At 45.9% G+C, this 15,421-nt stretch overlaps 1 protein-coding gene across 3 annotated transcripts in view; it reads right to left on the reverse strand.

Annotated features, from left to right (window-relative positions):
• Nucleotides 1-15,421, reverse strand: part of casz1 (castor zinc finger 1) — a 497,282-nt gene that overhangs the window by 244,059 nt on the left and 237,802 nt on the right. The gene's annotated exons all lie outside the window — the stretch shown is intronic.

The raw sequence follows: 15,421 nt of genomic DNA on the forward strand, positions 1-15,421 counted from the left end.
AGATTTCTGAACGGTCCATGAACCCACGAACGTTAACTCACTATTCCTCTTTTGCACTATTTTTTTATTGTAGCTTGCGTATAATAAATTTTATGTCTTGCAGCACAAATTTCACGACATATGTCTGTATAGTAAACCAGATACTGACTCCTTCATCTTTCCCGCCGCTGACTGTAAGGAGTTTGTACGTTCTAACTTGTGACCGCGGGGTCTTCCTCCGGGTGCTCCGGTTTCCTCCCACAGACCAAAGACGTACCAGTTGGTACGTTAACCGGTCATTGTAAGTTGTCCTGTTATGAGGCTAGGGTTAAAAATCGGGGGATCGCTGGGCGGCGTGGCTCGAAGGGCTGGAAGGGCCTATTCCGCACCGTATCTCAATAAACAAATAAAAAACTGACGTAGAAAATTCCCGAGGTTTGTCAACTTCTAAAAGAATAAATCCCTACACACCTCAGATTCCAGTGACGGCCCCCGTCACTGATGGTGTGGTGTTGAAAGAACAATTTATTGATTTATTCAGAAGTACAGCATGGTAACAGGTCCTTCCGGCTCAACGAGCCCAATTTTGACCCATGTGACCAATTAACCCGTACAGATCCGGAGTATGGGAGGAAACTAGAGCACCTGGAGGGAACCCAAGCAGTCACGAGGAGAACGTGCAAACTCCTTACAGGTGGCAGTGGTAATTAAACCCGGGTTACGGGCACAGTAAGACGTTACGCTAACCACCTGGTTGCCATGCCACACCTTCAGTGACATATATTGTGAAATCTGTTGTTTTATGGCAACAATACAGCGCAGTACATTATGAAAAACTATAAATTGCTATATATACACACACACATATAATTAAATATGTAGTGCAAAAAGAGAGCTAAAATAGCGAGGTAGTGCTCATGGGGTGGTTTATTATTCATTCATCCATCTGAAGCTTGTCCTAAGATGTTGAGTGTGTGTCTTCAGACTCCTGTACCTCCTCCCTGAAGGTAGCAATGAGAAGAGGGCATGTCTTTGACGATGGCGGGGGGGGGGGGGGGGTCCTTAATGATGGATACCACCTTTTTGAGGCATCACCTTTGGAAGCTGTCCTCGATGTTGCACTGTGCAAGGCTCTTGTACTGCACCGCTCTATATTCTAAGGTACGCGATGATCACTTAAAAGCCAGGTACGTAGGAATTTCTTCCCACGGAAGATGACGAGCTTGAGGCTGGATGAGTACTCTGCCACTACTAGGGTCTCATCAATAAAACAGTGAGCTGCCTACTGTTCACCTCTGCTGCGCACTACATGCATTTTGAATTATATTTTGTGGTAATACAGTGAAACCCCGATTTTACGCGCCCCGATTTAACACGATGAGTCATTGGTCTCCATCCATGTCCATGTCAATCCATACTCCCCCTTCTCCAGCCTTGTATCCCTTTTGCCAATCAACTTCCCAGTTCTTGGCTTCATTCCTCCCCCTCCTGCTTTCTCCTATCATTTTGGGTCTCCCCCTCCCCTCCCACTTTCAAATCTCTTACTATCTCTTTTTTCCGTTAGTCCTGACAAAGGGTCTCGACCAGATGCTGCCTGGCCTGCCGCGTTCCACCAGCATTTTGTGTGAGTCATTGGACCTTTTTTGCTCAAAGTGGAACAAAATGCTAGAAAAAGAACATTGTTTTCTGTGAAAGGTGAGCTTCACGCACTTGACGCGATCAAAGCCAGCAGTGGATGGCCAGACCAGTTTAAACACTGTCATGGGATTTCTCAAGTGTTAGTGTCAGAGGAAATTGGCTCAGCTGACAGTGCCACTGCCAGCAAATACCCGGCTGAACTAAAAACTCTCTTAGAAGGTGGCTACGTGGAAGAACAAGTGTACAACTGTGACGAAACAGGCCTCTGCTACAAGATGATCCCAGACTGTACACCGGCTAGCAAAGATGACGCTCACCGACGTGAGGGGTTCAATCAACGCAAAGATCTACAGTAACAACAACCCTGATTTAGCGCGACCCTGCTTTTCTCGCAATGGCATTTTATGGACCCAAACGATCGTGTTATAACGGGGTTTCACTGTAATTTGTTTTATGTGCTGTGTCTGATATATGTTTCGTGGGAGCACTGTGGTTTGGAAGAACATTGCTTCATTTGGTTGTATACAGTGTATGGGGAGTCCAGGAAGGGGTAGCACCCCTGGTGAAGGGGCTTGTTGTGTCCATTCTGGGGCAGCTCACACACCTTTGGTCCCTACCAGATACTCAGCTCTCACCTGTGGCTCCGAGTAGCTGTTTGCATGCGACAGTGGCCACACCCCGGTACACTGCTTTGCTGTGACAGACAGTCTAAACCAGGTGAGGAAAGCCGGTGGCCTCATACCCCAGTGAGACAGGGACATGCCTGTCCTCGCATGCAACGTCAGCTACAGCGGATGGGGGAAGCGATACTACAATGCTCAGTGGAGAGTGAAGGGCAATGCAAGGCACAGAAGACGTCATCGTCATCCAATGCAACCAAGGCAGAGCCCATCTTGTGACGCACACAAAATGCTGGAGGATCCCAGCAGATCAGGCAGCTTACATGGAAATGAACAAACAGTCAACATTTCGGGCCGGGATCCTTCGTCAGGACTGGAAAGAAAGGGGGAGGACATCAGGTGTGGGAGAGGGGAAGGAGGACAGCTAGAAGGTGATGGGTGAAACCGGGCGGGTGGGAAAGGTAAAAGGCTGGAGAGGAAGGAATCTGATAGGAGAGGAGAATGGACCATAGGACAAAGGGGAGGAGGAGGGGGCCAAGGGGGAGGTGATAGGCAGGTGAGAAGAGGTAAGAGGCCAGAGTAGGGAATAGTAGAAGAGGAAAGGGGAGGTGCCCAAGTCTTTTGCACAGTACTGTAGTAATTTATGTATTGCACTGTACTGCTGCCATAAAAAAAAACAAATTTCATGACATATGTGAGTGATGATAAACCTGATTTGGATATGGGTCTATCTTGTGGATTGAGAGTGGGAAGGGGACAGGGAGAGGGGAATCATGGGCCATCTACTGCCACCAAGGAAGACCCCAGTTTGTGATGCTTGCTCGGGCCACTGGACCCAGACCTCCAAGGTCGAGGGAGTGGAAGCACCCCAGTGCAACGGCTCCTCCACTTCATAAAACTCTCCCGCACAGGTTTCCTGTCACCGTCGTCAGACACGATGGACAACCAGCAGAGTCAGATGACAATAAACTTGAACCTGAACTTAAAGAGGAGGCGGATAAGATTTAAAAGATCACTGCAGTGAAGCCACGGAATAGGTCATGAGGTCCGGGGAAGATTAACCACCATAATATTGATTGCTGATTAATATCGCCAGTGTTTAAATACTGATTTTATTTCTATTCTCCCAATTGGATCCACTCCATTTAGTTGACAATACATTCAAAACCCATTACAGGTGTGAGTGGGGTGGAAAGCCCTAGTTAATATAGCCTTAAATACTTGAAGCCAATTATATTTATTGTGTCATTTCTGCACTTGAAGTGATTTTTATCAACAGCAGCAATTTCAGATCCAATTCTGCTTTGCTAATAAAACAACCTCTTTATTCATGCTTTCTTTGAAATTTGAGATTCAAACTGTTATGGTAAAAAAATACGCATTCCTGCCTTTCAGTTGGTGTCTCCTTCTCTGTGGCCTAGTGATGAAGTATCAATTTCCATTGTCATTTCAAGTGAAATGATAAACTATAGCCTGTTACTAAGAGACAATGAATACTTTATAAGTCAAAAGCCTTTTCAGCTCTGAACTACTTTTTCCTTCAGCTTGTCCAGTCATTGTGTTTACTGAGGTGAGGTTTAATTTATTAATAAAAAACACACAAATGGCATGAGTGTCAACAGTGTGGAGAAAAGAGCAATGGGTGTTGGGCAGGATCGGTGGGGAGTTGTGGAGTGGATGTGTATCATTCTTCATTCTGGGGAGATTGGACCATCGTTTCCTTCCCCATCCCCCCGACTCTCCTCAATAGACCCAACATATCTGCCCACCACTGAGCACATCTACAGGGAGCACTGCCAGAAGAAAGCGGCATCCAGGCCAAGCTCTCCTCTCGTTGCTGCGTACCTTCCAAATATCCGGACCTGCCTCTCGGCTTTTTTGCACTACCTTACTTCCCATTTTTCTATTTTCTATTTATGAGCTATAATTTAAATTTTTAATATTTACTAATTTTAACTATTTTTAATATTTAATATTTGTAATCCAGGGAGTGTGAAGCGCAGAATCAAATATTGCTGTGATGATTGTACATTCTAGTACCAATTGTTTGGCGACAATAAAGTATAAAGTATAAGTATCAGGAAGGAGGTACAGGAGCTACAGGTCCCACACCTCCAGGTTCAGGAACAGATATTACCCTTCAACTATCATCAAAGACCATCCCATCAAGAAGGAGGTACAGGAGCCTTAGTTTCCACACTATCAGGTACAGGACCAGTTACTACCCCTCAACCATCAGGCTCCCAAACCAGCGTGGATAACTTCACTCACCTCAACTTCCATCTGATTCCACAAACAGAACACTAGGTGGCTATTTGATTATTAATTTAAAAACGCAAACACGAGGACATCTGCAGATATGCAGAATTCTGCAGATGCTGGAAATTCAAGCAACACACATCAAAGTTGCTGGTGAACGCAGCAGGCCAGGCAGCATGTCTAGGAAGAGGTACAGCCGATGGTTCGGGCCAGGTCCTGACGAAGGGTCCCAGCCCGAAACGTCGAGTTGTACCTCTTTCTATAGATGGTGCCTGGCCTGCTGCGTTCACCAGCAACTTTTATGTGTGTTGCTTGATTATTAATTTATCTGGTTCAGCACAACACTGTGGGCTGAAGGGCCTTTTCCTTTGCTGTACTGTTCTATGTTCAATGCACTGACTTTCAGGGACTCTACAATTCAGATTCTCGGTATTATTTATTGATGATTATTATTGTTTGTACTTGCACACTTTTTGGCACATTGGTTGTTCGTCAGTCTCTGTGTATACTTTAAAATTGATTCTATTGTTCTACTGTGAATACCTGCGAGAAAATAAATCTCAATTTATTCCAAAGGTGCTGGAAGTCTTGAGCAACACGCACAAAGAGACGAGGGGTCAGGCAGCATCTGTGGAGTCGACACGTCGGCTCCTGACACACGTTGACTGTTTACTTCCCTCCACTGATGCTGCTGCCTTTGCTGAGTTCCTGCAGCATTTTGTGGGCGTTGCTGTAAATCTCCCCGCCGTCTCTGCCGAAAATCTCCCCGCCGTCTCTGCCGACAATCTCCCCGCCGTCTCTGCCGAAAATCTCCCCGCCGTCTCTGCCGACAATCACCCCGCCGTCTCTGCCGAAAATCTCCCCGCCGTCTCTGCCGACAATCTCCCCGCCGTCTCTGCCGACAATCTCCCCGCCGTCTCTGCCGAAAATCTCCCCGCCGTCTCTGCCGACAATCTCCCCGCCGTCTCTGCTGAAAATCTCCCCGCCGTCTCTGCCGACAGATGCTTATCTCTATTCAGGTTGAGCCTGCAGCTCCGCCAGCCCCCGCGGCCGTGAGTTTCGGAAACAGCTTCCAGGGAGAAGTGACCAGTGGCCCCATATCTTCTGCCAACTCTTCCTCTTTCTTCCTCATCATTCTCCTTCAGCCAGCCCCCTTCCTGCTTCTGATGTAAATCCCTTGCCGTTACATATCAAAGGACGCAGCCCTCAGAATAAAGGGATGTCTCTTTAAAACCCAGACGAGGAGGGATTTCTCCAGCCAGAGAGTGGTGACATCTGTGGAATATGCTGCCACAGAGGGCAGCGGAGGCCTAGTTACCGAGTGCATTTAAGGCAGAGATTGACAGATCCTTGATTGGTTAGGGAGGCTTAAGAGGGACAGAGAGAAGGCAGGAGAACAGAGTTGGAATAAAAAATCAGCACTAGTCGAATGATGGAGCAGACTCGATGGGCCAAATGGCCTGGTCAGCTCCTACATATGGAATAATCACTGCAAAAGGCAGCATCCAAACAACGAGCGAAGGGAAACGTGAAGGCGCGTCCCTTCTGGACAGCGTCTCCTGGAGGCTGAGCCATTATCTGGCACAACACACGAGGCACGGAAAATGCACATTTCAGCAAGGGAGATGCAAAAGCTGAGCATAATTCTTGACTGTAAGATTAAACTGGAGTCGAGCGGGATGCACGGCAGATGACATCAAAGCTGAGCGGAGGCAAGAGTCCGGGCCAGGGAGAATGGTGCTCAGAGCAGCCCCGCATTCAGAGAGGTCTTCCACTCTGACAGAAGCCAGGCTGTGCTGAAAGATGCGAATTTGGTGGCTTTTATGATGAGAAGAATGAGGGTACACTCCCCCCCCCCAAGAAAACTGACGCTTGGAGTGGGTTAAATCGTGCCTGAGCTCCCTTGCCTCCCTGGCACTGGGGAAGGTTGTGCTGAGGGGGAGCCTGATAATAGGTACGCAAAGGGAAGGGGGCAGTGTGGGGCTGGTGTGTGCAGCAGGGAGGGGGACGAGTATTAGCGTTTCCCAAAGAGGTCAGGCCGTGACCCTCTGACACACACCTGCTGTTACTTTGAAAGGCTGATATACCAGTCAAAAGGCAACTCTTTCCATGCCGTTTAAAAGCTGCGCGACTTTGATGTAGCATCACGAAAGGTGATTACAACTCATGTTCTCAGCATTATTCTTATTTGCACAGTTTGACTTCTTTTGCACACTGGTTGCTTGTCAGTCTTTGTCTATGTATAGTTTTTTTTTGTAAAATCTTCCTTTTCTCCCCTTTAAATACCAGCAAGAAAATAAATCTCAGAGTAGTATATGGTAAGATACACAAACTGTACTTTGATAATAAATTTACTTTGAAATGGTTAATTTTGGTGTCTTTATGTGGACTGTCAACAGGTCAATCCTCCTTGAACAAGCAGGTTATCATTCCGCCCCTACCCTCTACTCTTCCGGAATTGGACGTCACTGCCAAGGGTGTCGGGGAGATTGACCAGGATGCTGCCTGGATTAGAGAGCAGGTCCAATGAGGACAGATTGAGTGAGCTGGGCCTTTTCTTTTACTAGCGAGAGAGAATGGGAGGTGACGTGGTAAAGGTGTACAAGGTTTTAAGAACCACAGATCGAGTGGACAGCCGGAGACTTTCTCCCAAGGTGAAAAGAGCTAATAAGGGGAGAGGGCAGAATTTAAAGACGATGGGAGGAAAGTATAGAGAGGGGACGTCAAAGGTAGTTTTTTTATTCCACAGAAACGTGTTGGGTGTGTGGAAGGTGTTGCCAGGGGTGGTGGTAGAGGCAGATATGTTATGGAGATCTAAGGGACTCTGAGGTAGCCACATGGAGGATAGAAAAATGGAGGACTACGTGGCAGGGAAAGCTTAGATCAGGGGATTCCCCAACCTTTTTTATGCCATGGACCCCTACCATTAACCGAGGGGTCTATGGACCCCAGGTTGTGCACCCCTGGGAGTAGCTTAAAAGGTTGACACAACATTGTGGGCTGTGTTCTATGTTCTATGTTCTAACCAGCGTTTGAGGGAAACCAGGACAGCTCTGCCTCATGACAGGTGGTCAGGCAAGTGCAAACACAAGCCGGGCCACAAGGCACGTTCACCTCAGTTACAGGGTCTTCCTCACCCACCTTTACAAAAGAGCTCAAACTTAGCCCCACAGCAACTTGACCATTTACTCACACACATACACTATGTCTAGCCTGATGACCTTACCTATAGGCTGAATGCATAACAAGCATAAATAACTCGTCAGTGTTTGTATTTAAATGCAACGGTTCCCCCTGTAAGATGTGTCAGTCACGGACAACGTCCTCTGCTGCACAATACTCTATCGCAGTCTGCAGTTGACGTAACCACGAACAAACTTCCATATAGGGAGCACCATTACAATAGCATTTTTGAATTGTTTGTACGTTGTCAAATTGAATAATTCGCAGGCATTTTTTTTTCAATATCGGGAACATCCATATATCATTTTAACGATGGCTGCTGTGCTTTCTGTGGAGAAAATGTAGGATTAGCTGTAAACACTTGGAAGCTGGAGTGAGTCTCGAGGAGGCAGATGTTCTGTAAAAAAAAAGGCCGCAACAGGGCAGCGTCTGGAGACATCTTTGTGGAAATCACTGCCAAAAGGTTTCCAATAGGTTGAAGAGTTCAAACACTTAACCCCTTGCCTTGCTGACAGCCGCTCACATAAAGGATAAGGACCTCATTAAATGATGGTCCCTGCATTTCCTTTAGAGTTCAAGAGCTAAAGCCCAGGTACAATGCTCATACGGCTAACCTAGTTCACCCTTCCTCTCAGAATCCTCAGAATCAAAATCGGGTCTATTACCTCTGGCAAACGTCGTGAAATTTGTTGTTTTGCGGTAGCGATACAGAGCAACAGACATAAAGTGCTGGAGGAACTCGGCAAGCCTTTGGAAGGAAATAAGCAGTCACCACTCCAGGCCAAGACCCTTCATCAATAAATATCTGGGAGAGCCTCCGACCCAATAGGGAAAAGCATCAATTTCTCTGACTTCCCCCTCCCTCCTTACGCTTTCCCCTCCTCCCACCTTCTTACTGAAGTCAAGTCAAGTTTATTGTCATTTAACTATATCCATGTATACCGTCAAATGAGACAATGACTCTCTGGACCAGGGCGTAATGCACATGACACACAATAACTTAGAAAAGTGAGAATAAAATCTACAAATTAATTATGCATAAATAAGCAAAGTGCATAAATTAAATATCGTGGGGTACAGAACAGATTCCAGCTTCTGCCCCCTTCCTTTCCAGTCCTGATGGAGGGTCTTGGCCTGAAAATTCGACTGTTTATTCCCCTCCGTATGTGCTACCTGACCTGCCAAGTTTCTCCCTCATTTTGTGTGTGCTGCTCAAGGTTTCCAGCGTCTGCAGAATCTCGTGTGTTTATAAAGATTACTGTAAATTACAAGAACAGTGCAAATGACGAAAAATGAGGCAGTGATCATGGGTTCATGGACCATTCAGAAATCTGATGGCAGAGGGAAAGGAGATTTCTTAAAAGATTGAGTGGTGGTCTTCATGCTCCTGTACCTCCTCCGTGTGGTGATATTACACAGGCTCCTGGAGTTCAAAGACCTGTGACTAACCTCATCTCCTTTCCTTTCCTCTTTATTACTTTTAATATCTTAACTTCCATTTTAAATCGTACTGCAGTCCGCTATTTACACTAAGTTCCCCTCGACTCCTTACTGGTTTTATCCTCTCATTTTTCATCTTGAGACCAGGAAGAAAACGAGTAAACTTGGCATTCAGGTGACAATCATTTTAAGAAAGAAAATTTTTCTTTTACTGGTTATAAAATGCATTTACTTGCAGATAGCCTGAAGCACTTGGTTAACGTGAGACCTTAAATTGACAGAGTTCAAATTGTCAGCCGCACACAATATGCTGGAGAAACTCAGCAGGTCAGGCAGCACCTATGGAGGAGAATAAATGATTGACGTTTCAGGCCCTGATGAAGGGTCTCGGCCCGAAATGGTGACTGTTTATTCCTCCTCCATAGATGCTGCCTGACCTGCTGAGTTCCTCTGGCATTTTTTTTTTGTGTATTGTTCTGGATTTCCAGCATCTTGTGTTTATGTCAGTCACACAGTCCGGTCAAACTAAACTTGCACACTTCTAAACACCCAGTGGGAAAAAATACACTGGTCAGTGTGAGACCCAGGATGCTGTCATACCTAAATCCCAAATCTATTAAAGGAAATCTAATCAACTGTCAATCAAAGGCACAGTATTAACTGGGGATACTCCCATTGGGAATGTCAATTCCCTGATGCGTATTGTGGGATTGTACGGATTCTACAGGTGACAGAGCTGTGAGGAGAAGTGGAAATATGAAGTTCATTTCTCTGATTCTGCAATGCATTTTTTCATAACCTGTGTACATAATTAATCCTTTGGGGACTGTGGGATATTTTAGCTTCCTAGAAACAAACATGTTTTTGACGAACACCTTTCCTTCTTTAGTCAGATGATATTAAAAAAAAATAAATATTTACATGTTTTTCCTCCATTTTTTCTTCCCCTCCAAACCCTGAGTCCCGCGGGGTTTGGGGTAAGATGCAGTTTAAACAGGATTTTAAATAGGACGGCTGGACTCCCTAAAATATTGGACATCAGAACACACCCAGCTTTGCCTTGGACCCAATACTTAATGATCAGAAGTCTTCCCTCCATTTCTCAAATTTGAATAAGTATCCATTGACCTTGTTGGAGATGATTTGAGGAAATTTTGGTCTCCATCCTACCACGGTTAGGAAGAGGGATAACCTCCAAGGCAGCAGTGAGGAAAACTTCTTGAACTGGATGGGGTGGGGGGCAATGCATATTGTCTTACAGAAACCCTTGAATTGTGTTATGAGGAAAGCCTGAGCAAGGGCTTTTTCTCTTTCGAGCAAAGGAGGATGAGAGGTGACTAGATAGAGGTGTACAAGATTATAAGAGGCATAGGCAGACTTTTTCCCAGGGCAGAAATGGCTAATACTAGGAGTCATAATTTTAAGGTGATTGGAGGAAAGTATAGGGAGATGCCAGAGGCAGGTTTTTTTTTTACACAGAGTGGTGGGCGCGTGGAATGCCCTGCCAGGGGAAGTGGTCGAGGTAGATACGTAAGGGGCATTTAAGAAACTGTTAGGCACATGGATGATAGAAAAATAGAGGGCTTTGTAGGATGGGTTAGCTTGATCTTAGAGTAGGTTAAAAGTCGGCACAACATCATGAGTTGAAGGCCTGTACTGTGCTGAAGTGTTCGATGTTCTGTGTTGTGTATTTGGTAGTTTTGAGATGCCCGGCCAATTCTAATCTGAGGGTCTGGGTTTCTGTGGTCGACCACCGCCTCCTGGCAAGTCCTTTGCTACCTGATTCCTTCACCGTAGGACTGACATCTGTATCTGTACCGGTCAGTACAGCTGGGAGTGTTGGGTACATGGACCCAACCTTGACCATGGATGCCACCTCCAATCATTGCGCCAAAATGTAAAGGTTAGAAGTGAAGGCGGCTAAGTTATTTGGGGGGGAGGGGGAGGGCATCAATTTTGGATAATGCACTGAGGGAGCAAAGACTTCAAAGCATGGTTGAGGAATTTCACAAGGTCCACACTGCAGTTAGAACACCCTCCATCTACCTTAGGTCTTTGAAACCACGATGTAGTCCATCCACCGCCAATATTATCAGGCCACTGACAATTCAACTGCAAGACAAGCTCGTATCCTGCTCCTTTCACATTGGATAGTCTTGCCTATCTTAACAGTGCTCTAGACTGCCTCCTAAAAGCTGTCTCAAGGATTACAGTGGCCATATAGATGGGGCAACTTTAGACACGGTGGTAGCAAGGTGGCTGATTACTTTCACTGGTCTTGGAGGAGATAAAGAATGGGAGAAGTGTGAACCTTTAACTGTATGATTCTGCAGATGCCGGAAATCCATAGTAACACACACAAAACGCTGGAGGAACTCAGCAGGCCAGGAGAGGAATAAACAATCAACATTTCAGGCCGAGACCCATCATAGGGACTCAAGGATCAGGACCAGGAGTCAGCCCTCTGGCCCACTGAACCTGCTCGGCCATTCAATAAAATCATGGCTGCTCGAGCCGCCGACAAAACTCCACTTACTTCCCTGTGATATGGGGAATGCCAGAAAGAAATGCGGGGAGAGGAGAGAAATCTGAACTCTGCCATGGACAGTCCCAAACCTGGCTGAGAAAGGGGAAGGGTTGGGCACGGGGCTAGCAACCCCATCTTGTAAAAACCCAAAACCATGGAAACTCCAGCGCAAGCTCCAAGTCCTCATCCCTGGGAGAGGAAGGATACAGTCATACAAACCTCGCTGTGAAGGGAAGAGGGTAGGTCACAGGGCTACCAACACCATCCCATGAACACCCAGAGCTACAGAAACACCAAAGAGCTCATCTCTGGGAGGGGGAGGATCTTGCCATCAGAGGCCTATGGCCCAGTAGGTGCGATGGGCTTAAGTGTGCAAGAGAAGAAATGTGAAGCATATTAAATATTACAATACAAATGACTAAACTGACCATCAAATGGCGGCAACTGTTCCAGCAGAAATGCGGCACTAACAGGTGTCCTTCAGGCACAAATGTTAGTGCGGTCTTCGAGGGCCATCGTTTTCACAGAAGCCTGCCAAAATCTGACACGGAATACTGCTCCAAAAGGATTTCCAGGGTTCATTATGTGCAAACCAAGTATGTAATGGAAAACTGTACTAAACTCTGCAGCTGACTAATTGAATTGCACATAGCTTGGGCAGCCTACTTTGGATCATTTCTCTATAAATAACATTATTACGAGTCTTTGTAATGCAATAATGCAGAACGTTATCCTCTCATTAAATGAAATAAAATGAAATTAAATGAAATCCGTAAAGAATAATGGAAACTTTGGCTAAATTAAAAAAAATCAGATGTCCGCTTTCCAAGGGAAATTCTATGTGGAAATATCAAAGGTGACAATTAAAATCAGTGAGGGAACTTACTTAATGCTATGTAATTCTGGTTTTGAACTGAGTACAGGTGATATCTTTCTTTTATTTACAGGAAGGTTTCCAATCTTGTCAGACCTCTGCTCTATAGCAACAAGGATGAAACAACTGAGGGGAAGTGCAGGGTGAGGTTGAAGAGGGTGGTGGTGGTGGTGGGGGGGTGGGTAGAAGGATTGTTATTCTGGTACCTAGACACTGTTACCACGACGATATCCTGCAGGTCAAACAGTGGGACCGTTCCCACCCACCCCTGCCCTGGAATAGACGGGGAAAACAACAGCTCAGCAGTATCCAATCACAATGAAAAGTGTCTAAAATGAACCACCTGCTGCATTGTTCCCCACACACCCTCTGCGCCTTTATTTGTTTAAAAACCATACGGGGGTGGGGGGGGGAGCCTCCCTCACTCTCTGTGCCCACGATGTTAAATCGCATCATTACTCTCAATTGTCGAAGTGCAAATACCCTTCTCCTCTAGCCGGGTGGAAGAGGGGGTGGAAGCAAAGGCTAGTAGGCAGCAGCGAATGTTGCGAAACAGAGTTATAATCAGCTTCAGCAGGACACAAGCTGCTGGTAATTAAAGCTAATCGTTACTGTGTCATATGGCTCAAGATATGGATGTGGGTAATTTTTTTTAAGACAGACGTTGCCTTTTATTAGAAAGGATAGAGTACAGTCAGTGGCCACTGAGTGTATCTTCATGGTCTTCTGCTGCTGTGGCCCATCTGCTTCAAGGTCCGGCTTGATGTGCGTTCAGAGATGCCCTTTTGCACACCACTGTCGTAACGCATGGTTATTTGAGTTACCGCCGCCTTCCTGCCAGCTTGAACCAGTCTGGCCATTCTCCTCTGACCTCTCTCATTCTGCCCGCTGATCTGGCACACAACGGATTTTTTTTATTTTTGCACCGTTCTCTGTAATCTCTAGAGTCTGCTGTGCATCAAAATCCCGGGAGATCAGCAGTTTCTGAGATACCCAAACCTCCCTGGCTGACACCAACAATCATTCCACGGCCAAAGTCACTCAGATCGCATTTCTTCTCCGTTTAAAGTTTGGTCTGAACAACAGCTGAACCTCTTGACCATGTCTGTATGCTTTTATACATTGAGGTGCTGCCACATGATTGGCTGATTAGACACAACGAGCAGGTGTACAGGTGTATCTAATAAAGTGGCCACTGAGTCCATTGCTGCTACGTTGGACTTTAGTAACAGGAGGCTAAGTTTCTTCTATGTAATGTTTTCATTTAATTTTCCGACCTCTTAACTCTAAACTGGTTCCACAACCTATGGACTCACTTTCAAGGACTCTACACTTGTGTTTTTGGTATTATTTTATTTATTTGTACAGGTTGTCTTCTTTTGTACGTGGGTTGTTTGTCAGTCCTTGGTTGTATGTAGTTTTTCATTGATTCTATTGTATTTCTTTGTTTTACTGTGAATGCCTGTGTGAAAATGAATCTCAGGGTAGTTCGTGGGACATATACATACTTGAATAATAAATTTACTTTGAACTTTGGACCAGGAGCTTGTTCCCAGTGAAAAGACACCGAGAATCACCATTCGCCAATCCCGAGATTGGGCATGGGGATTTTCCACAGCACTCGCTCTGTGTACATAATGCGACAAAGGTCATTTTAAAGATGGACTTTATTTGTCACATGTGCATTGAAACTTGCAGTGAAATGCATCGTTGGGAAATGCAGCGAGGTTGGCGCTGAAGGCAGGCTCGGAAGTCGCTGCATTACTGACGCCATCATGGCCTCCCCCCAACTCACTCACGTGAACCGCTGGTTTTGGAAAGCGGTGGGAAAGACTGGAAGCTTTTGTGTGTCCACCACCCTCAACACTGCCCGTAGTTGTGTCACAGAGTCAGAGAGAAGTACGGCACAGAAACAGGTCCTTCAGCCCATCTAGTTCATGCCGAACCATTTAACCTGCCTACTCCCATCAGCCTGCACCAGAACCATAGCCTTCCATACCCCGACCACCCATGTACTGATCCAAACACCCCTGAAGTGTTGAAATCAAAATCACATCCACCACTGGCAGCTCGTTCCACACTCTCACAACCCTCTGAGTGAAGAAGCTTCCCCTCATGTTCCCCTTAAACTTTTCACCTTTCACCCTTACCCCATGACCTCTAGTTGCAGTCTCACCCAACCACAGTAGAAAAAGCCTCCTTGCATTTACCCTACCTAGACGCCCCACCCCATAATTTTCAAATCTCCCCTCAATCTTGTACATTCCAGAGAATACAGTTCTAACTTATTCAATCTTTCCTTATAACTCAGGTCCTCCAGTCCCGCTAATGTGCTTGTAAATTTTCTCTGTACTCTTTCAGTTTTATTTACATGTTTCCTGTAGGTAGCTGTTTGGACGAAGAGACCCTGAGAGGGAAGAGATGTGGCTGATAGACGACAGCCATACTGAGAAGGCCCCATGGGCCTGTTTTGTCATTCAGTAACATCACAGCTGATTTGCTGCCTCCTCTTAACTTAAAAGTGATTGCGTGGCTTCTTCAGCAGTGCGTTAAGTATGTCCTCAAAGGTTTGACCCCTCTTTCTGCCCCGTTGTGGCCCCTGGGTTCCAAGACTTCCCTTCTGCCTCCTCCTATTGGAAGAATTCCCGGTCCAATCCATTTATTTTTTGCCTTTCTGTTGAATTCATCCTATTCTAACTTATTCCTTGCCAGTGTCTGAATGTCAGACAGTTTAATAGTACAGCAGAAGAGAATTCGGTTGATTCAGTCTGGACTATTTCCTTGAGAGACCCTCTCGATCAGAATCACTCCTCTGCACATAGAGTCATAGAGCACAGAAACTGGCCCTTCGGCCTACCTCGTTAATACTAGCCAAAGTGCCCATTCGTTAGTACTATTTGC

Source organism: Mobula birostris, chromosome 27, assembly GCF_030028105.1.
Source record: "Mobula birostris isolate sMobBir1 chromosome 27, sMobBir1.hap1, whole genome shotgun sequence".
NCBI lineage: Eukaryota > Metazoa > Chordata > Chondrichthyes > Myliobatiformes > Myliobatidae > Mobula > Mobula birostris.